The sequence below is a fragment of the Oncorhynchus masou genome, chromosome 17 (genome assembly GCF_036934945.1).
Source record: "Oncorhynchus masou masou isolate Uvic2021 chromosome 17, UVic_Omas_1.1, whole genome shotgun sequence".
In the NCBI taxonomy this organism is placed as follows: domain Eukaryota; kingdom Metazoa; phylum Chordata; class Actinopteri; order Salmoniformes; family Salmonidae; genus Oncorhynchus; species Oncorhynchus masou.
This window is the reverse complement of record NC_088228.1, coordinates 38035055-38057990: the sequence shown is the minus strand read 5'-3', so window position 1 is coordinate 38057990 and position 22936 is coordinate 38035055. Positions and strand designations below refer to the sequence as shown.

Here is a 22936-nt window from a genome sequence, read left to right as displayed (position 1 = left end):
TGTTCTTAATGTTTTGTACACTCATTGCATATGCCTAACGAGAGTCGGCAACCTGGCGAGTTTAAGCAAATGCATTCACTGGCCTGCCACACAACCTTGTTTTTGGTATTAGTGAGCCCCCTAGTGGACGCATTCCTCTACACTTTCGCGAAGGTACAGTATGTCAGATTTTATAACTTGTTGCACGAGGCTCTTGGTTGTCATCAGTGCTGGCTGGGTCAGACCAATATACACTCACCTAAAACATACCCTTGCTATCTCTTATGTGCCTTGAAGTGTGAATACTGTCTAAAACACAATGAGAGACTATATACGCCGGGTCTGATAAGAACACATACACACCGCCTGATAACAGTTGCTTTGGTGGGGAGTTCAGTAGGCCGACACGCCTGACAGAAGACTGATGATGAGCATGATCATTTACATAGACCTGTGTGTGCGAGATGTGGGGTGACATTTTGACTGCTAAAATGTGTCACTGACTGTTGTAAACGTTCTTCATGTCATGTGCCATTTATGTGCCGTTTATTTTTCTAAAGGCCTATGCATTCTTTCCATGGTCCATAATGAATTTCCTCTATGAATAGGAATAGAATGGGGTCTGTTCCAAGAGACATATAGGACCATTATTATGTTATAGTCTAGTAGTTGACAAAAATGATAGCCAGATGGAAAAATAACAGTCCTGCATTGGAACTTCTAGGTTAGGACCTATTCAAATAGTTCCTAGGTGTTAGGCCTACACGAGATTTGCACAATGCCCCCATGGATTTAATACGGGGTAGATATGTGAGTCGGTAAAAAAAAATGTTCAGTCGGTAGGCAAGTCTAGTCGTGGTCAGTCTGTGTCCTATATAGTACAAGTCATGGTGGCGATGAATGTCATTAATTACAGTGGGACAGGGTCCGGATAGGACGAACAGACAGCCGCCACTGCCGCAGAAACCAGACACAGACCGAGAAGCAGGCCGCCCTCGCCAAATAGCCTACAAAGAGGATTGAAAAGGGAAGGGGAGGAGGATGACAGGAATACTAATCCAATTCCCTTTCATTACCGCATAGTAGGCTAGCCTATCTTCACCCTCCCCCGCCTCTTTCTCTGGGTCAGTAAAAACAATGAATTGATACATTTAAGATACCAAATAGTCCCTCTACACTGCGACGATATAAATAAATAATTTGCCAATGCGGTGTTCCGCCCGTCTGTCTCAGGGACGACTGCGCATCTTTGTGGCTGAATGCCGGAAAAGGCTATGTCGATGTCCCGACTGGGAGACTTAGCCTATTGCCCAACATATTTTATCATTTTGTAAACCACAGTCAAATATCATCGATTCTAACATGGTGAGTAAATTCCGTTATTTTATTTATGTCGACGACGCAAACGAGGGACATGAGCAATTTGTAGCGATATTTTAGGGCAGTCATAATAATTTATGAAATCATAACTTGTTATGATCGGTGCGCGCGCACGCATGCAACAGGTCGCCGGTACAGTAGCGGGACAGCAGAAGTTATAGCGCTGTTCTCAAGCGTTTTTAAAATGTTAGATCGTCGATTTAAATGTCATGGTGCGATGCTACGAAAAACACAAATGCTTTGTTGGCACAATAGGCTATGCTTAAATATAATTAAATAGTTTGCGATACACGAACAACGGTTTTGATATATTCATCGTTTTTTTTATATACTATAAAACACTGTTTCTAGTGATGAAAGGTTGTAAAAATATATCGTACGTCTCTGAAAAACGAATTCTAAAATGTATACGTGTAGGCCACATCAAACAGCCAAATCAGGATAGGCCTATACATCACTGTCTGGCAGCAGACACGTTGATCACAACACATTAAGCTATACATTCAATGTCCAAATTATGGGAGGCAAGGATGACAACTGTATTATGAGGAATACATTGTTATTGACTCAAAGCATAGCCCCCAAATAGAATAGTCCTACTCATGGTGCCAACTGTGAATGGGAAACCTATTTTAGAGGTAACCCAAAATAGGCTTGGTGAATAACTGTCTTTTTTATTTTAATGTTCAGATATTTGTAGGCCTATAATCCACAATACCAAATTATATTTAAATTGCTTGATATTTACAAGATGTATGTTTATATCAATCGATTTTGAATGGTTCTTTAAAACTGGTTTGGGGAAACAGCAGAGGGTGTGTGTGTGTGTGTGTGTGTTTGGGGTGGTGATGTGCGTACCAGATGTGCGGGCCTATGTGGAACAGGAGGATACGGTCAAAATCAGGGCAAAGAAATGTGCATTTTGGGCAAAAGATTACACAATTGTGCACAATCCTGTTCACACATGATATGATGCACTATAGCATACTGTACATTTCTGAAAGGGTTTCATGTTGACCATAATGTGATGTAAGTGCAAGTGCAACACAGGGAACTAAGTATCCTATAAAATAAATGAAGAGCAAGCTGCCCAGCTTTGTGGGCACTACAGCTATATAGTAGGCTAAACGTGCGTCATAAGGCCTTTCATTTCTTTAAGCCTTCTGTAGCGTTTTCTGTTTGTTTTCTGTTAACTTGTCATGCAAATCGACTGTGTGGCAGGCCTGCAATGTAGCTGTGCATATGCAATTATGGCCTTAATGTAAAATGTGTGTGTGGTAAGGTAAGGGTTCTCCACCCAGCAGTAGAAACTCAAGGTTTATAATCACTAAATAGTTGAAAACACGCCTAGGTGGATTAGTATGTGATTAAAGGCTATTATAGTTTTGCAGTTTTTCTGTTTGTTTTTATTTCTATTCGTTGTTCGATTTTTTTTATTTTATTTTAGTTTAGTTTCACTTAGTTTCCGGACGTGATTTACTATTTTTTATTAGGTATTAGTTTGATAAAAACATTCCTATTTCGTGTTTACATTATTTTGTTTCCGTTTTAGTGTTAGTAAAAGAGAGTATTCTACTGGTTTGAGACCCACTGACCCTGCCCCTGGTTAGAGGGGAATAAGACATGCCCAGAGTTGATACACACAATAACTTTATTGACACACTCTGGAGATGTACATGGGGATGAAAAGTAGGAAAGGTAGTGGTTCTATAATGGACAGAAACAAAGGTAATGAAGACACACATACAGTGCCTTGCGAAAGTATTCGGCCCCCTTGAACTTTGCGACCTTTTGCCACATTTCAGGCTTCAAACATAAAGATATAAAACTGTATTTTTTTGTGAAGAATCAACAACAAGTGGGACACAATCATGAAATGGAACGACATTTATTGGATATTTCAAACCTTTTCAACAAATCAAAAACTGAAAAATTGGGCGTGCAAAATTATTCAGCCCCTTTACTTTCAGTGCAGCAAACTCTCTCCAGAAGTTCAGTGAGGATCTCTGAAAGATCCAATGTTCACCTAAATGACTAATGATGATAAATACAATCCACCTGTGTGTAATCAAGTCTCCGTATAAATGCACCTGCACTGTGATAGTCTCAGAGGTCCGTTAAAAGCGCAGAGAGCATCATGAAGAACAAGGAACACACCAGGCAGGTCCGAGATACTGTTGTGAAGAAGTTTAAAGCCGGATTTGGATACAAAAAGATTTCCCAAGCTTTAAACATCCCAAGGAGCACTGTGCAAGCGATAATATTGAAATGGAAGGAGTATCAGACCACTGCAAATCTACCAAGACCTGGCCGTCCCTCTAAACTTTCAGCTCATACAAGGAGAAGACTGATCAGAGATGCAGCCAAGAGGCCCATGATCACTCTGGATGAACTGCAGAGATCTACAGCTGAGGTGGGAGACTCTGTCCATAGGACAACAATCAGTCGTATATTGCACAAATCTGGCCTTTATGGAAGAGTGGCAAGACGAAAGCCATTTCTTAAAGATATCCATAAAAAGTGTCATTTAAAGTTTGCCACAAGCCACCTGGGTGACACACCAAACATGTGGAAGAAGGTGCTCTGGTCAGATGAAACCAAAATTGAACTTGTTGGCAACAATGCAAAACGTTATGTTTGGCGTAAAAGCCACACAGCTCATCACCCTGAACACACCATACCCACTGTCAAACATGGTGGTGGCAGCATCATGGTTTGGGCCTGCTTTTCTTCAGCAGGGACAGGGAAGATGGTTAAAATTGATGGGAAGATGGATGGAGCCAAATACAGGACCATTCTGGAAGAAAACCTGATGGAGTCTGCAAAAGACCTGAGACTGGGACAGAGATTTGTCTTCCAACAAGACAATGATCCAAAACATAAAGCAAAATCGACAATGGAATGGTTCAAAAATAAACATATCCAGGTGTTAGAATGGCCAAGTCAAAGTCCAGACCTGAATCCAATCGAGAATCTGTGGAAAGAACTGAAAACTGCTGTTCACAAATGCTCTCCATCCAACCTCACTGAGCTCGAGCTGTTTTGCACGGAGGAATGGGAAAAAAATTCAGTATCTCGATGTGCAAAACTGATAGAGACATACCCCAAGCGACTTACAGCTGTAATTGCAGCAAAAGGTGCCGCTACAAAGTATTAACTTAAGGGGGCTGAATAATTTTGCACGCCCAATTTTTCAGTTTTTGATTTTTTTTTAAAGTTTGAAATATCCAATAAATGTCGTTCCACTTCATGATTGTGTCCCACTTGTTGTTGATTCTTCACAAAAAAATACAGTTTTATATCTTTATGTTTGAAGCCTGAAATGTGGCAAAAGGTCGCAAAGTTCAAGGGGGCCGAATACTTTCGCAAGGCACTGTACAACATGAATACACCAGGGCACAAATGCACAGATACTGAATCTTACAGACTATAGCTGTAAGGACTGTATAGATTGCATATGCCACCTGCAGAGTATTACACAACACAGTAAACTCAGAGGGGCAACATACAATAGGCAATAGTAGTAACTAACTATGAAGAACAATATACAAATGTACAAACTCACTTTGGGCACACACACCATCCCATAAGTCCAGATATATAAATGAGTCCAGGTGTTGATGGGCAGAAACAGAGATGTTGCTCTCTGCCACTGCCTGAGGGAGACTTCCAAGTATTTTGTGACCTGTATAATCAAGAGGATGGGCAGATGTCTGGCCCCCTAGTAAACTCCCTAGCAACCTATCACGACACAGGTCAAAGACAGTTTGAGAGGCAGGTTACCTCCTAGACTCTCAGGAACTGGTCATGGGGGATGGAGAGTGGAGTTCCTAACACTTAGGGACAGAAATAAGCATATGTGAGAGAGGCATTTATGTGGTGTAGGTTGCATTTCTCCCCTGTTAGCTAGTGATAGCTAGTAGTCTCGGAAATCCCAGGTCTAGAGCAACAGCTCTAGGTATGTGGAAGATATCAGATTCTCTATGACTTTTCGGAGAAGAAAAATAATCTGGGAAGGGGCAAAACCTTTGCAGTGGTTTTAGTGACGGGAGATGATGCAAACTAGCCACTTGCAAAATGCACTCATTAAAAATAAGCTCATCTTTTTCCATCTCGCTAACTAGCTAGCTACTAATTTGTGTCCGATGGGGATGTTGATGCTAGGGCAACAAGCTGATAAGGCTGTGATGTCACCAGATAAGCCAGTGATGTGCTTCCCTGTTCCATAGAGATGTATAGAGATCATTACATGGAAATAACACGTTCTTCCACCATTGTAAAGCAGTCAACTGGGTGGGGATTCCTATGGGTTGGATTGATTAGCCAGTGATCAGAGCCGTCTTCTTCTTCAAATTGGTTTGCCTAGTTTGTAAATGGCTTTAAGCTATATGACCGCCATCTAGTGGGCACAATAAATCAATCATGCAGACTCCAGCACTGCAGGTGGCGGTTGGTCACCAAAATTAGCTTGACACTTTTTTCAAACATAAAAACAAGAAGAAAATGGACAACTTTAAAATGGGGATAACCTCAATGGCGAGCCCAGAAGGGATCAACCAATTAATTATACTTGTGAGCAAACATTCCATAATTGCAGGTGGCAGTAAATCACCAACCTTGGCTTTATACTTGATCAAACAACACACTCCAGGTGGTAGTATGCACCCTTTCATTTTTTTTAACCAATTTATAGAAGTAGTAGAAGAAGAAAATAGGCTACTTCAAAATGGAGATGGCCTCAATGGTGCTGCCCCGTGCGCTCACAGACGCCATAATCTCACCCACCAGCCTCTGTTGAACCATCTGGTTTCCAAGCGCCTCAGATCGGGAGTAACCTTGAAGCCTATGGCGGGAGCGGACCAAAAAAACACTGGTTTTAATCTCTCAGTCCGTCATCATCTAGTGCAACCCTTAGAAAGAGGACTTGGTTCGCTCGCGAAATATGGATATTCTTTTTCTCAAAATAAACCGCCTATTCCGGCCAATTCAAAGACACGTTTGTAGTGTCTTCTAAGAAGGGTTTTAAAGAAGAGTTTGACACTTCGCAAACTGCCTGTGGCAAGCCATCTCCCACAGAGATGTGTCCAACAATTTCCCCCAGGGCTTTAAAGTAGTCTTAGCGTTCTGCATCATTGCCATTGGTACGGAAATGACTCGTTCTTGTACTTTTTACCGGGGATAGTGTTCCGCACAACTACGACGCCTTTTCTATTTGAAGGGAAGGAAAAGGGGATACCTCTTCAGTTGCACAACTGAATGCATTCAATCATGTTACAGGACGGCTAGCAGAGTTACGCTGGCTAGCTATGTATTAGCATGAACAGCAATATTTGAATTGAGTATCATGTCACCCAGTAAGTCCACACCCCAAACAGTCCCACACTGTTACCAGGCTCTATGCACCAGCAATTTGGGCCTGGGGACGAGGAAACAAACACCACAATGGGACAGCTACAACGTTGCGATCTCTATTCATCTCTAAGGCTGGAAAATTGTTACATTGTGGGAGGCACTAGATAGCTAGTGATAGTGATTTGAAACATCACCATCTCCTGGCACAATTTACCTGCCAGGTTCATAAGCGTGTTAACCCCATTGGAAAAATAAGACAAGGTGTATGTGTGTGTTTTTAGTTTTATTATCCTTGTGGGGACCAGAAGTCCTCAAAAGGACAGTAAAACGAGGAAAATATGGACGAGTGGGGGCATTTTGGCTGTCTCCACAAGGAAAAAGGCTATTTTAGGCTTAGGGGTCAGGTTTAGGGTTAGGAGTTAAGGTTAGGTTGAGTGTTAGGGGTTTAGGGTTAAGGCTAAGGTTAAGGTTAGGTTTCAGTTAAAGGTTTAAGGGTTAGGGGTTAGGGAAAAGAAGATTTTGAGTGGGAATCAATTGTTTGGTCCCCACAAGGATAGAAAAACAAACGTGTGTGTGTGTGTGGTTGGGTGAGCATGTTTCGTGCATGTTTGGGTACAGGTTGGCCTACCCATAAAATAGCATCCTCCCTTGATTATAGATATACTATTCAAAGAGCTGAGTCCAGTCAACTCTTTGTAATGGATGATTGACGGACGGTGAGCAGCGGTGTCCAGCCAATCTATTGGTGGAACCCCAACTTGGAATTCCATCTACCTCCCTTCCAGCGTTCCCGATGCGAAAGCTCCATTAACAGGCCACTGAATGAACAGGAATTCGCGACAATGGCGCTAGGACACAGCTGAGTGAGCATCACCCTCCGTGAGCCTCTCGAATACACAGGACCACTGACGCGAAGCACAATGCTTCCTTTTCAACATCCGGCTCTACTGCTTACCACGTGGAGAGGTAATGAAAATGAGGGGCAGCCAGAGTGAGAGATTTTTTTAAATGTTTTTTTTTACTGGATCTACCCCCCCCCACACGCACGCACGCACGCACGCACGCACGCACGCACGCACGCACACACACACACACACACACACACACACACACACACACACACACACACACACACACACACACACACACACACACACACACACACACACACACACACACACACACACATAGCTATGCCTTACTATACTTGTGAGGACTTTTTGGGGACCAACAATTGATTCCGATTCAAAATCCTATTTTCCCTAATCCTTAACCATAAACCTAACCATAACCCTAATTCTAACCCCAACCCTAAACCTAACCCCTAAAATAGCCTTTTAATTTAACAAGTGAGGACCGGAAAAATGTCCTCACTTCTCTGAATTTTAGTTGGCTTACGATTCTTTTGAGTACTTCTGGTACTCACAAGTATAGTAAACCGTGTACACTGATACAAAGAGACAAATGAAATCAAGTGAGAGGTGTAAATTCATTGGCCTACTGTTCTTCATCAGATGGAGGCTATATGGACTAAGATAAAATGTAGTGCAGTATTGAGGTTTTATTTGCGTCATGGGGATGCAAAACTTTAGTATTTAAATCAATGGACAGCACTTTTTGGGGTCCACATGATTATGTTTGTCTGAATGACAGAACGTGATGGGCTTTTGTGGGTGAGGTGGAGGCAAGAGGAGTGAGGAGGGAGTCATGGCTCAAAAGAAGTGGTGTTCATTCGCCATTTGAATGCAAATGTAGTGGTTGAACAAGAGGACTATGTGTGTGTGTGTGTTTTGTGAGAGAAGGGGGGGGGGTCTAACGGTGAGTTTGAGAAAAGAAGACTTGTTGAGAGAAAGAATTGAAACACATGCCTGTAGTCTTCACAAGTTTTTCACTTTTGCACCACGATGCCACCAGTGGAGTTGGACATTTGTGGTGGAAAATTCACCTGTGCTTCTCTTCTAATTCGCGTAATTTAGTTAACCACTTTTTCAGTGTGCAGGGAGAAAAAAATCTAAGCATTCTGTTGGCCCATGTACCGCTGCATCAGTCGCGTCCTGCTGAAGCATGTCTCGTCGGAAACAGAAACGACCCCAGCAGCTCATGAGCCCGCTCCCTGCCGCCTCTCCAATACTAGAGCATGGTGAGAAATGGACTATTATTGATATGCAAGTCAACAGCTGAATACAGTAGCTATTAGTATGGAAATAATTCACTTTTTTTATGTTGTGTTGTCAAATGTTTGTTTTTCTCCATTTGTGTTTTTCAAAATATAGCTTGACATGATTTTTAAAATAAATAGGCCAAGTTGTTATGCTGTTTTTTGGAAATATATTTTTCTGGGTAGTTAATAACTTGATTTCCTCCACAGAACAGTGCTTGTGTAGTGGCACATGTTTAAAGAGGCTTAAAGAGACAGTATATAGTACCTGTCACCTGGAAAGTTTTGGCGAGAGTTTTTAGTGAAAACGTTGACCCTATCTCTGTCAGTTCAGAATCTAAAGGTGTGGGGATGCTATGATGCTCATTTTAATATGTCAGCAATGGTGTGATATTATTGCAATGATTGTGTCTGAGGAGTCTTGTTTTCTTCTTTCTAATCCTATGTATTAGTGTATGTGTTTCTTTCCTTCTCATTGCCTTCACCAACCCCCCCCCCCCTTGTATTGGCAGATTCAAAGACACAGACCACCCAGTTAGTTGGCATATGAAGAGGAGGAAAGATGAAAACGTAGAGGCAATAGAGGATAGAGAAGATGTTACAGTGTTACACTAAAAAGTCAAATAAACTCTATCGTTCCAAATATGCATGTTTTCGATTTTGGAATGCCATTTAGGAGATGAGAGGGAGATGGTACAGGAACTGATGAACGCGAGAGGTGCTTTATAAGGTGTTGTAACTGCAATAACATGCAATCCCATTGTCCCTCTAGGGCTTTGTCGTTGAGCAGTGAGGCATGAACACACCCAAGAACTAGTGTGTGTGTGTCTATATGTGTTTATATGCGTTGGTAAGTCTACAACCAGTCACTGAGGGCTAATTAGGTGTAATAGTTTAGTAGCATTGTAGTGGTAGGTTTTAGTAATATTGTGTGTGTGCGTGTGCTTGTCTCTGTGTGTGTGTGTGTGTGAGTGTGTGCGTGTCAGGATTCCCCAACTGCCGGCCCACGGCAGTTTAATTTGGCCCCCAAGTTTTCTGAGCCAAATATATGTATATATATGTGCTATGTATATATATATATATATATATATAAAATATATATATATAAAAACACCAGGATATCAGATCCAAGCGATTTTAATTTTGGAAATATGTTCCCAAGTATTCCCACGAATAATAGAGAGATGTGATCGTATACAAATAATAAATGATAATTGATTGGATTTATATAGCGCTTTTCTGCCAACTGAGGTACTCAAAGCCTTTTACATACAGTGGTGGGAAAAGTACCCAATTGTCATACTTGAGTAAAAGTAAAAATACCTTAATAGAAAATGACTCAAGTAAAAGTAAAAGTCACCCAGTTAAATACTACTTGAGTAAAAATCTAAAAGTATTTGGTTTTAAATATAGTTACGTATCATAAGTAAATGTAATTGCTAAAATATACTTAAGTTTTTGAAAGTAAAAATATATAAATATATAAAATATATAAATCATTTCAAATTCCTTCTATTAAGCAAAACAGACATTTTCCCCAAAATATTATTTCAAATCCAACACTGACATAATTTACAAATGAAGCATGTGTTTAGTGAGTCCACCAGATCAGCGGCAGTAGGGATGTTCTCTGTTTAGTGAGTCCACCAGATCAGCGGCAGTAGGGATGTTCTCTGTTTAGTGAGTCCACCAGATCAGCGGCAGTAGGGATGTTCTCTGTTTAGTGAGTCCACCAGATCAGCGGCAGTAGGGATGTTCTCTGTTTAGTGAGTCCACCAGATCAGCGGCAGTAGGGATGTTCTCTGTTTAGTGAGTCCACCAGATCAGCGGCATAGGGATGTTCTCTGTTTAGTGAGTCCACCAGATCAGCGGCAGTAGGGATGTTCTCTGTTTAGTGAGTCCACCAGATCAGCGGCAGTAGGGATGTTCTCTGTTTAGTGAGTCCACCAGATCAGCGGCAGTAGGGATGTTCTCTGTTTAGTGAGTCCACCAGATCAGCGGCAGTAGGGATGTTCTCTGTTTAGTGAGTCCACCAGATCAGCGGCAGTAGGGATGTTCTCTGTTTAGTGAGTCCACCAGATCAGCGGCAGTAGGGATGTTCTCTGTTTAGTGAGTCCACCAGATCAGCGGCAGTAGGGATGTTCTCTGTTTAGTGAGTCCACCAGATCAGCGGCAGTAGGGATGTTCTCTGTTTAGTGAGTCCACCAGATCAGCGGCAGTAGGGATGTTCTCTGTTTAGTGAGTCCACCAGATCAGCGGCAGTAGGGATGTTCTCTGTTTAGTGAGTCCACCAGATCAGCGGCAGTAGGGATGACCAGGATGTTCTCTGTTTAGTAAGTCCTCCAGATCAGAGGCAGTAGGGATGACCAGGATGTTCTCTGTTTAGTGAGTCCACCAGATCAGCGGCAGTAGGGATGTTCTCTGTTTAGTGAGTCCACCAGATAAATGTAATGTTCTCTGTTTAATGAGTCCACCAGATCAGAGTTGTTCTCTGTTTAGTGAGTCCACCAGATCAGCGGCAGTAATGTTCTCTGTTTAGTGAGTCCACCAGATCAGCGGCAAGGGATGTTCTCTGTTTAGTGAGTCCACCAGATCAGAGGCAGTAGGGATGTTCTCTGTTTAGTGAGTCCACCAGATCAGCGGCAGTAGGGATGACCAGGATGTTCTCTGTTTAGTGAGTCCTCCAGATCAGCGGCAGTAGGGATGTTCTCTGTTTAGTGAGTCCACCAGATCAGAGGCAGTAGGGATATTCTCTGTTTAGTGAGTCCACCAGATCAGCGGCAGTAGGGATGACCAGGATGTTCTCCTGTTTAGTGAGTCCACCAGATCAGAGGCAGTAGGGATGACCAGGGTGTTCTCTGTTTAGTGAGTCCACCAGATCAGCGGCAGTAGGGATGACCAGGATGTTCTCCTGAGAAGTGTGTGAATTGGACCATTTTCTTGTCCTAATAAGCATTCAAAATGCAGCGAGTACTTTTGGGTGTCAGGTAAAATGTACATTATTTTCTTTAGGAATGTAGTGAAGTAAAATTAAAAGTTGGTAAAAATATAAATAGTAAAGTAAAGTAAAGATACCCCCAAAAATGACTTACTTTCAAGTATTTTCACTTTCGTACTTTACACCACTGTTTACATAGTAGGAGGAAACTCTACTATTCCTCTAGGAGGAAATGTGTAGCACCCACCTCAGTGATACACGGCGACCATTTTTGTGCCAGAACGCTCACCACGCATCAGCTATCAGGTAGAGAGTGATATATGCCAATTAGGAAGGAGGGGGATGATTCGGTGGCCATGATGGAATGTAGCCAGGTTGGGAATTTAGCCATCACATCGGGGTGAACACCCCTACTTTTACAATATGTTCCATTGGATTTTGAATGACCACAGAGAGTCAGGACACCAACTTTAACGTCCCATCCGAAAGACGGCACACTACGCCAGGCAATGTCCCCAAATGTAATCAAGGCTTGAAATTATTATATTTTAGTCAAATATTATATTTGTTTAGGCTTCTTGCAGTCAATTTGCAATCTAAAAATCTTTGTTTTATTATGTTCCGGCCCTCTGACCAGCCACTCAAGAAGTAAATTGGCTGGTGGTTGAATCTAGTTGATGATCCTTGCTATACGGTGCATTCAGAAAGTATTCAGACCCCTTGACTTTTTCCACGTTTTGTTATGTTTCAGCCTTATCCTAAAATGGATTAAATAAAAAAAATCATCATCAATCTTTTTATTTATTCCACCTTTATTTAACCAGGTAGGCAAGTTGAGAACAAGTTCTCATCTACAATTGCGACCTGGCCAAGATAAAGCAAAGCAGTTCGACACATACAACAACACAGAGTTACACATGGAGTAAAACAAACATACAGTCAATAATACAGTATAAACAAGTCTATATACGATGTGAGCAAATGAGGTGAGATAAGGGAAGTAAAGGCAAAAAAAAAGGCCATGGTGGCGAAGTAAATACAATATAGCAAGTAAAACACTGGAATGGTAGATTTGCAATGGAAGAATGTGCAAAGTAGAGATAGAAATAATGGGGTGCAAAGAAGAAAAATAAATAAATAATAATTTACACACAATACCCCATAATGACAACGTGAAAACAGGTTTTTAAAAATGTTTGCAAATGTATTAAAAATAAAAACAGAAATATCTTATTTACATAAATATTCAGACCCTTTGGTAAGAGATTTGAAATTGAGCTCAGGTGCATCCTGTTTCCATTGATCATCCTTTACATCTACCTGTGGTAAATTCAATTGATTGGACATGATTTGAAAAGGCACACACCTGTCTATATAAGGTTCCACAATTGACAGTGCATGTCAGAGAAAAAATCAAGCCACGAGGTTGAAGGAATTGTCCGTAGGGCTACGAGACAGGAGTGTGTCGAGGCACAGATCTGGGGAAGGGTACCAAAAAATGCCTGCAGCATTGAAGGTCCCCAAGAAGACAGTGTCCTCCATCATTCTTAAATAAAATAAGTTTCAAACCACCAAGACTCTGCCTAGAGCTGGCCACCCAGCCAAACTGAGCAATTGGGTTCAAGGGCCTTGGTCAAGGAGGCGACCAAGAATATGATGGTCACTCTGACAGAGCTCCAGAGTTCCTCTGTGGAGATGGAAGAACCTTCCAGAAGGACAACCATCTCTGCAGCACTCCACCAATCAGGCCTTTATGGTAGAGTGGCCAGACAGAAGCTACTCCTCAGTAAAAGGCTCATGACAGCCCACTTGGAGTTTGCCAAAAGGCAACTAAAGGACTCTCAGACCATGAGAAACAAGATTCTCTGGTCTGATGAAACCAAGATTGAACTCTTTGGACTGAATGCCAAGCGTCACATTTGGAGGAAACCTGGTACCATCCCTACGGTGAAGCGTGGTGGTGGCAGCATCTGTGGGGATATTTTTCAGTGGCAAGGACTGGGAGACTAATCAGGATCGAGGGAAAAATGAACAGAACAAAGTACAGTGAGATCCTTGATGAAAATCTGCTCCCAAGCGCTCACATCCTAAGACTGGGGGCGAAGGTTCACCTTCCAATAGGACAACGACCCTAAGCACACAGCCAAGACCAAGCAGGAGTGGCTTCTGGACAAGAATCTGAATGTCCTTGAGTGGCCCAGCCAGAGCCCGGACTTGAAATCAATCAAACATCTCTGAAAATACCTGTTCCCTATCCACCCTGACAGAGCTTGAGAGGATTTGCAGAGAAGAATGGGAGAAACTCCCCAAATACAGGTGTGCCAAGCTAGTAGCATCATACCCAAGAAGACTCCAGGCCGTAATCGCTGCCAAAGGTGCTTCAACAAAATACTGGGTGAAGGGTCTGAATGTGATATTTCAGTTTTAGATGTTTTATACATTTGCAGAAATGTCTAAAAAACTGTTTTTGCTTTGTCATTGTGGGGTATTGTGTGTAGATTGATGAGGGGAAAAAAATATTTAATCCATTGTAGAATAAGGCTGTAACGTAACAAAATGTGGAAAAAGTCAAGGGGTCTGAATACTTTCTGAATGCTCTGTGTGTGTATATATGCATGTGTAGGTCTGCAAGCAGTATAGTTGGGTCTAATAGTGTCTGGTATGGTGGTATGGTGTAGTAATATTGTGTTTGTTATTGTAGATGTGGGAGTGTGTGTGTATTTGTGTGTGTGTGTGTTTTGGTAGTGAAGTGTGGTCGTTGCCGGTCTGCGAGTCATCGAGTCTGGTAGCCTGTTTGTTTTATTTTGCCCCCACCTCTTCCTCTGCCTGCCCAGAACTAGAAGGAATGTGTGACCCCAGTGTTCTTAAGGTCAAGTCTGCCTGCCAATCACAGCCACTGTCCAGTACCCACAGACTGCCTGTCCCTGACACCCTACTGGGTTATGGGGGAAGGGTGCAACAAGAGATGAAAGACAGAACAAATGGAGAGAGAGAGAGAGAGAGAGAGAAGGAGAGAGTGTGATAGAGGGCATGTCTATATATGCGTGTCTTTTTCAGAGGTCAGGGTTGTAAGAGGCTTTAGGGACCATTGTCCTCTGTCCTGTGTTGCCATGGAAACAAGGTAGGCTGCTCAGTGTGGATGGTGTAGTCTTGCAAGCCAGGGGAATTTGTGTGTGTGTGTGTGGGGGGGGAGTTGACAAGGAAAAAAACCAATAAAGGGTGAAGTAAAGAGGAAAGAGAGGGGGAGTTTGGATGATGAGGTGGTGGAGAAGAGAATAAAGAGGCAAACTGGGCAGGGTTCTGGTGTTCACCTGACTGCATGGTCTCCGAATGTATAGATGTTATCTGAGGGCTTCGGTCCTATCTGCTACTAATTGAAAAATCAAATCACAATTCTCAGAGGGACCGAGGCATTTAATTTACTCGTAGTTGTTACCTGTATGATGGATTTGCTTCAGTTGCTTTTCTTTGCTATCCACTGATCATCATTGGTGTGTCAACACTCACTGTCAGATAAGGTTGACTGGTGGAAAACACTCTCAAGAGGGCATTCTGAGCAGTGCTCAAATAGATTTCACTGAGTTTTATGAACCCAAAGTAGTAAAAGTGTGTTAAGTAGATTCAAAGCTCTGTCTTGCTCAAAATTACAATAACTAAGTCAACCTTCTCTCTTGTCTTCTTTCTCTTCTTTTTCAGATGACCAGTTGGCAGTGAAGTCATTTTCCTTTCCTCTGACCACAGACTCCTCCTCCTCTTCATCTTCCTTCTCTCCTCAAAGATACCACCCCCCCCTGGCTCAAGGTCCCAACTTCGGGGGGCTTCACACCCCCTCTCTACCAAGTGAGGGCTCCCCCCTCTCCCGCTCTCCCTGCCAGCCCACTCCCTGCTCCATCTCCCTCGCAGACCCCCAGTCCTCCCTCTCCCCTGACTTCCCCGATCCCTCCCTCTCCTCCCAGACAGTCCTGAGCCTCCCCGACCTCACCTCCACGTCACCTTCCAGTCAGACCCACCCTCCCCGCTCTCTCATGGCCTCTCCCAAGCTAGGCGTGTCAGCCACTACCACCTCCTCCTCCTCTTCATCAGCTTCCCTCTGCCCCCCGCCCCACCCCGGCAGCCCTAGCCCTGTTCCAGAGGGCCCCCCCAGCCCTGTGACGCCTTCCCCAAGCCCGGGCACTGCCTCTGCCCCTCCACCCCGTGCCCACCTTAGCATAGCAGTGATCCTGGAAGAGCTGCGGGTGCTGCAGCAGAGGCAAATCCACCAGATGCAGATGACGGAGGAGATCTGCAGGCAGGTGCTGCGGCTGGGTGGGGCCTCCTGTGCCCTGGAGGTGCCCCAGATCCTCCTGCCTCCTCTGCCCCAGCTCTGTCTGGAGGGCAGTGAGAGGACGTCCAGTCCTCCCCAGCCTACACCCACTCAGCCTCCTAACACTGTAGCCCCTCTCCTGGCCTGCTTCTCCACCTTGCTCCCTCCCCAGCCTGCCTCCAAGCCCTCCAAGCCCAGCCACAGCCTGTCCCATGTCCTGCGTCCACACAAGCCTCAGATGGAGGGTGCAGGAGGGGCTACTGGGTCTTATCTTTACCCTGGGACCAGTGTCCGCCCTTCCTCCTCCTCTTCTTCCTCCTCTGCCTCGTCTGCCATCTCCACCATGGCTTCCTCCAACTACCCCCTGGCCCTCTCCCTGGCCTTGCCCACTCGTTTCCTCCATGAGAAATCCCCCAACACCACCTTAACCAGTGGCCACAGTGGTCTGCCCTTCCTCACCCCGCCCCTGCCCACCACTGCCTCTATGGCACCGCCCTCCTCTCAGGAGCCCCACCTGTCTGTCTCCTCAGCGGGGTCCTCATCATCCTCCCTGGGGCGTCTGCAGCATGCCTGTCGGTTCTGTGGGAAGCTGTTCAGCAGTGACTCGTCCCTGCAGATCCACCTGCGCTCCCACACGGGTGAGAGGCCCTACCAGTGCCCTGTCTGCCTCAGCCGCTTCACCACCCGCGGCAACCTCAAGGTGCACTTCCTCCGCCACCGCGAGCAGAACCCAGAGCTCTCGCTCTCCCTCCTCCCCCCCTCCCTATTTGGAATGGGTATAGGACCAGTGGGGGGGTCTGAGCCCCAGGGTCAGCCAATAAGCAGCACTGGCCTGAGCGTAAGCGCAGCGCAGGCTCAGAGGCGTCGTAAACGGCGAGCCGAGGATGACCCGTATGGAGACGGTATGGAGGTGGATGGTGCCGGAGGGGGATTTTCTCTGGGGATATCCACCGGTGCTCCCCCTCTTCACTCCCCCTGCCCCCCAGTGTGGACCTGGCCCTCATCTCCACCGCCCACTCCCTCCTGCGGCTCAACCAAGCCGCTGCTGCAGCGGCCGCTGCCTCCATATCCTCTGCTGCTTCCTCACTCACATCCTCTTCTTCTTCCTCTGCGTCCTCCTCCCTCGCCTCATCTCACCTCTCTGTCCCCTCCTCGGCCGCCTCCGCCATTGCTGGGTTCTTTAAAGGGGCCAAGCAGCAGTGCTTTGATGAGAACACGCCTCCTCACCTTCCCATGATGTCTCACTCTGCTTACTCCCAGCTGGCCCACCTCCCTAAACTCCTCTTCCCCTCTGGTTCCCCACACCATCACCCTGCTTTGGGCCTACTCCGCCCTCCACCCCCTGCTCCAGGCTCTTCCCACCTCTCCTCCACCCACTCTCAGCTCTCCTTCCCTTTCTCCCACTACCCCAAAGCCCAGGCCTTCACCACCTCCACCTCCTCCTCCACTCCCTCCTCAGACACCTCCAAGTTGCAGCGGCTGGTGGAAAAGCTGGAGAAGGAGCCTCCCACCTCCTCTTCCTGGGCCTCCTCCTCAGGGGAGACCTCTCACAGCAGCATGGCCTCCACTGGGTTGTTCAGCAGCGGCCTCATGGGTGCTAGTACCTCCAGTACCTATGTGATGGCCTCCCCATCATCCTCCACCCACGTCCCCACCTCTGTCTCCAACTTCACCAGAGAGATGGTGGCCGCTCTGGGCATGAGTGCCAACGGGGGCAGTGCTCTGGCAGGCACCATTCTCCCCGGCCTAGGCATCATGAGCACTGGCTCCCTGGCCCCCAACCAGTGTGGGGTATGTCTACGTGTGCTGAGCTGCCCCAGGGCACTGCGTCTGCACCAGGCCACCCACCTGGGTGAGCGCCCCTTCCCCTGTAAACTGTGTGGACGCTCCTTCTCCACCAAGGGCAGCCTGCGGTCCCACCTGGCCACCCACCGTGCCCGCCCGCCCAACTCCCGTGCCCAAAACTCCTGCCCACTGTGCCAGCGCAAGTTCACCAATGCACTGGTGCTACAACACCACATCCGCATGCACCTGGGAGGGCAGCTGCCACCGGAGGGAGCTCCGGAGTCTCTGTCAGAGCCAATAGCAGAACCAGACGCTGTATCCCAGCCCCAGCCCAATGACACCTCCGATGTTTCTTTTGAGAGCTTCACTGCAGCCTCAGGCAGCCAGTCAAAGAGCTCAGCAGCGTCCACCCACATTCAAACCCTAGTAGGAGCCTCTGCCCCCATATCCGTCAGTGTGACATCACCAGCGTGTGTCGGGGAGCCAAGCAGATCTCACTCCTCCAGCCCTGACCTGATCCCACCCTCTGACCTCAGCCCTGACCCTTTCCTAAACCCCACCTCACTTACCCCTCCGCCTGGCAGCGCCGACCCCCCGGTCCTGTGTGTCAGCGTGCCCTCCCCACCTCCAGCCCTGGGCGATTCAAGCTCCCCAGTCAGTGATGGCAAACATGCGGAACTCCTTGATACAACCATTGATACTCCAGCGAGTAAGACAAGCCCTGCTCACACTTCCTCCAGTGTTCTCAAAACCACCCCCTTGTCCAGTCTCATGATGTCAGACTGTCTATTGGGTGAGAATTCCCTTCCTCTCGATGTCTTCTTCCCTGGCCCAAGATCAAACCTGGAAGATCTACTGAGCACTCCAACACTTGGTGCCCCAGTAGCACACCCTAGCCCAGCCCCCTCCTTTACCCCTGTCCTTAGCCCAGAGTACCCTAAAACCTACCTAGCACCCACACGAGACCCTGAACAGCCTACTAAACCCAACACCCCAGAGCCCACAGAGGAAGACAGGGTTGAAACCTCCCCACCTGCAGCACCAACGCAAGCCCCTGTGCTTGATATGGACCACAGAATGGCACCACTGTCAGAGTCTACAGAGACAGGCAACACTGAGGCTGGGGATGTTCCCCAGAAAGCTGTCGCCTACACCAGGGAGACGAGGCTGGGGGCGTACCTCAGCTCCCATGGGAAGGAGGATGGGATGGGTGGTGTCAGAGACCGACTGGAAGGCACTGTTCCAATCAGTCTGGCTCCCACTCTCCCCCCTCCCATGTCTCGCCCTGAGAAAAAGACCTACAGCTGTGTCGAGTGTGGGAAAGAGTATGCCAGCCGCAGTGGACTGAAGGTAAGAGAATGTGGAGAGAGAATGATGTGGGTATAGATTGGTGTGGGGTTGGTAAAAAACTTGGTCCTCTCTTATGGACTACATGTTTAATGGACTACATGTTTATAGCTGCTTTGAAGTGGTTTATTAATATGTTGAATTGTACATTCGATGTCAAAAACATTGCAACCTATGAACCTGACATTACTTCTAAAAACTAGTTTGATCCGATAGTTGGTTTTCAGGTTACATTGAACTGAAACATTCACTGATGAGAAGGCACCGTCCAGACTGAGGTGAATCAGTCAAGCTAAATGTTTGTGATATAAATGTTATATCCAGCCAGGGTGACTCAGTGGTTGGTCGGAGTGGCACTTATAAAGTCTGTTATTTTCATGTTCATCCACAGGGACACATGAAGCATCATGGAGGGGTTGTCAAGGCAACACGTCCCCCTGTACGGAGCGGTCGATCAGCGTCTGAGCGACTTCCTGCTAACACACCTACAATGTCCTCCACCCCGCCAGCCACCAGGAGCAATGTGGGCTTCTGGAACCAGTACCAAGCATTCCTCAACACTAGCAATGACCCGGCAGACGACCCAGCACAAGGCCCGACCAGTGGCAGCCAAGGAGAGGACGGGGAGATGCCCCGATTGGCTGAATCTCCTGTTAGATCCCAACTGTCAAAGGAGCCGACCACTGGGAGGGGCTCAGGTGAGGGATCTGATGAAGGGCCTACTCTAGAGTCAATGTGATTGGCTCTGTGATGCTCTGGTGCTCTCAATGGACATTCACTGTTCCTTTGGGTCAAATCGTATGGGCTTTTGTATTTGTATTGCTTCCAAAATAATTTGAGTAGTCTGTCGGTTTGGTAGTCCCTGAGTAAATTGCTTAGTTAGTTTGTGAAAACTGTAAGTTGGCCATCCTGGCCTTTTGTTTTAAAAGAGAAGGACAGCTGAAGAATGCAAAAAGATGACATGACTCCAGGATTGGGAGCTTGAGGAGGCTAGAAGTCACTGTCAAGATGATGAGAGTTGGAGCTGGTTTCTAGAATGAGAGCTCTGTTAGACAGAGACCTCTGTTAGCTCTTCTTTAGCTAGTTTTAAAGGTCATTTTCCTGAACAGAGTCTGACTCCATGTTTATTTGATAGATAGAATCTCTAATAAAGACATGCATTGGAAAATGAGGCAAGGTAGAGAGGAAGTAACACTGTTCACACATAAACCATTCCTTCGTTCAATCATAAAAGGGTAAGGTAGGTGGAACAGATTGGGAGGGGTCACTAAACTAAACTCGTACAGCAGCTTCAACCCTGACAGCCTATGGAGATGCAGTCTCTCATCCTCAACCTGCTACTCTACAAAACCTAATTGTTTATGTCATGGTGAATAACTCTAGATTACTCCAGACTCTTCTTCCAACTGATGGGCAGAGAAGCGCAGAGTAGAGGAGGTTGTGGTCTGCCAGATAGAGACCCTTTCCTTTGGATCTTATGAATCAGCTGATTGTTGTTTGGTCTCACAGTGATGTCCGTTTTCTGTAACTCGTTGTCTTCGGTTCATGTTTGTGTCTTTACAACGACAGCAAAAAAAAGAAGAAAAGAATCAGAGGTGTATGTCTGATATTGTTGTGAGTTGTACTTTCAGTGTATGCCAGAGAATTAAGATTGATTACAAAAATAAAGAAACAACAACTGGGAAGGATGACGGTTTCTCTGTGTTTTGGACGCCTATCATGCCTGTTCTACATTCTGCTGCAGAGCTGTGTGTTTTGTTGATTTGTGACATAAATATGTGTGCGACACACACCGCCGTTAGGGACAACAAATAAATGGCTACATGCACGCAAGAACATAGTGTGTGACCGGGCGTGCGTGTTGGCACAGCACTGTAGTAGACCCTAACTGCCTTCATCTTGGCAGGTTTCCTGACACACAGGCGTCACTAATTCCTGCTCTCTTTCAACACAATTCAACTCCTCTGCCTTCTTCTGTGTCTGTCACATCAACCGAAAGGAAGAGAGGGGAAAGAGGCCAGCTGTCCCCACTTCAGCCCCTAATCTCTTCAGCCATGACAACCAGAGCAGCCATGTAGTGTGTGTGTGTGTGTGTGTGTGCGTGTGCGTGTGCGTGTGCGTGTGCGTGTGTGTGTGTGTGTGTGTGTGTGTTGCACCCTGCACGTGCATTGTGAATGAAACCTGAATCTCTGTGTGAAAGGTCAGGAGGGGGCTGATGGCTCAGACAGTGATCACTGGCCATTGAGAGTTGCAAGGATAGCCAAGGTGTAAGCATTACAATTCTAGAGTGTGAGTGCAACTAAACACACACAGATGCACCAGGTACTGAATATTCTGTGAGTTTGGTGTCTGTGTGGATCTATTTAGCTAGTGCCAATTCATCTAACCACTTACAAAAGAGCATTGGTGCATGTGGCATACAACTGATCACCACATGCATGACATGTATACTAAGTAGGAAAGATTAGTGTGACTGTACAGCAGGTGGCAGTGTGCACAGTTTCAGATGCCTTCCGGACAAAGAGGTGAAAGGAGGAGTGGAAGTGGTGGAACAAAACAGCCCATAGAATAACCTCAAGTATGACTGGCAAGGCATTATTGTACTGTGTCACTTTTCTTCGAGAGTTTGGGCAGAAAAAACAACAACTTGATATACAGTGCTGTACACAACCTTCAGGATTTTTAAAAAATGTAGTTAGATACGTTCAATAATATAGTACTGGTTAAAGCCACCAGGTGACAGTGTTAGGCCTTCAACATGAGAACTTGTTGGATTGTCCAACTGAACTAACTGACCCATTTGGGCTGAGGTAACCTAACTAGCAGCTTTTCTCTCTTTTTGGCCCTGACCACAAAAAAACTGTCTGGGAAGGTTTTCTTCTGAATTGTTGAACCAATCCAGTAAATGTGGAGGAGGAGTTAACATGGTGTGCTGCCTTGTTAACCCTTTACACTCATGGGAATTGGCCTATATGGATAGGGCTTATTTTAAATGTTTCTGACAGATGAAATATTCAAATGCATAACCTTTATAGAAATTGAAAGGGAACAGTTGGGAGATAGTGGGGAAATTATTAGACCAAAGGTGAGGACACAACAGTTCACCTGACACCAGACTGAATCCAAACATTACACTGTTTATTTTATTTGCATTTTACATTTACTGTACTTTTCGGCTGCATTTGTTGACAACGAAATCTGATAGTACTCTGCATACATTCAGTACCATGATAAGAATATTCCTGTAAAAGTGGAGTAGGTGCAACATAAGACAAAAAAACTGGCGTCTCCAAGTGGCCACACACCTCTCCAAAGTGTGCACAGTTCCTAATCAATTTCAATGCACTTTTATGACTCAAACAAAAGTATTTTATTATAAGGTACTTAAAAAAAAAATAATCTCCTGGCTGTGCTGTTTCGGAACTACAGCAAGTACAAATTTGTAGATGTTTTGTTTGGAGCGCAACCCTGCATCCCCGCCATCACACAATTACTGTTGTTGTTGACGCCGTCCAAAAACAGACCATTCTAAAGGTGGACATGATTTGAAAGCTTGTTCTATTGCCGACATGACTAGCTAAGTTTTAAAAATGTGGCGCGCATAGAAAGGAGTCAGGAGCGTCAGCTGCTGCGAATGTTCTTTTCAATAAACAAACATAGGCTCATTTAGTTCAGAACAACCCAGGGTATGACG

The 22936-nt window shown here is 45.5% G+C and overlaps 1 pseudogene; it reads left to right on the top strand.

Annotated features, from left to right (window-relative positions):
* The first annotated feature begins 832 nt into the window (after positions 1-832).
* LOC135558990 (sal-like protein 2) lies at positions 833-20930 on the top strand (annotated as a pseudogene).
* Positions 20931-22936: the final 2006 nt, after the last annotated feature.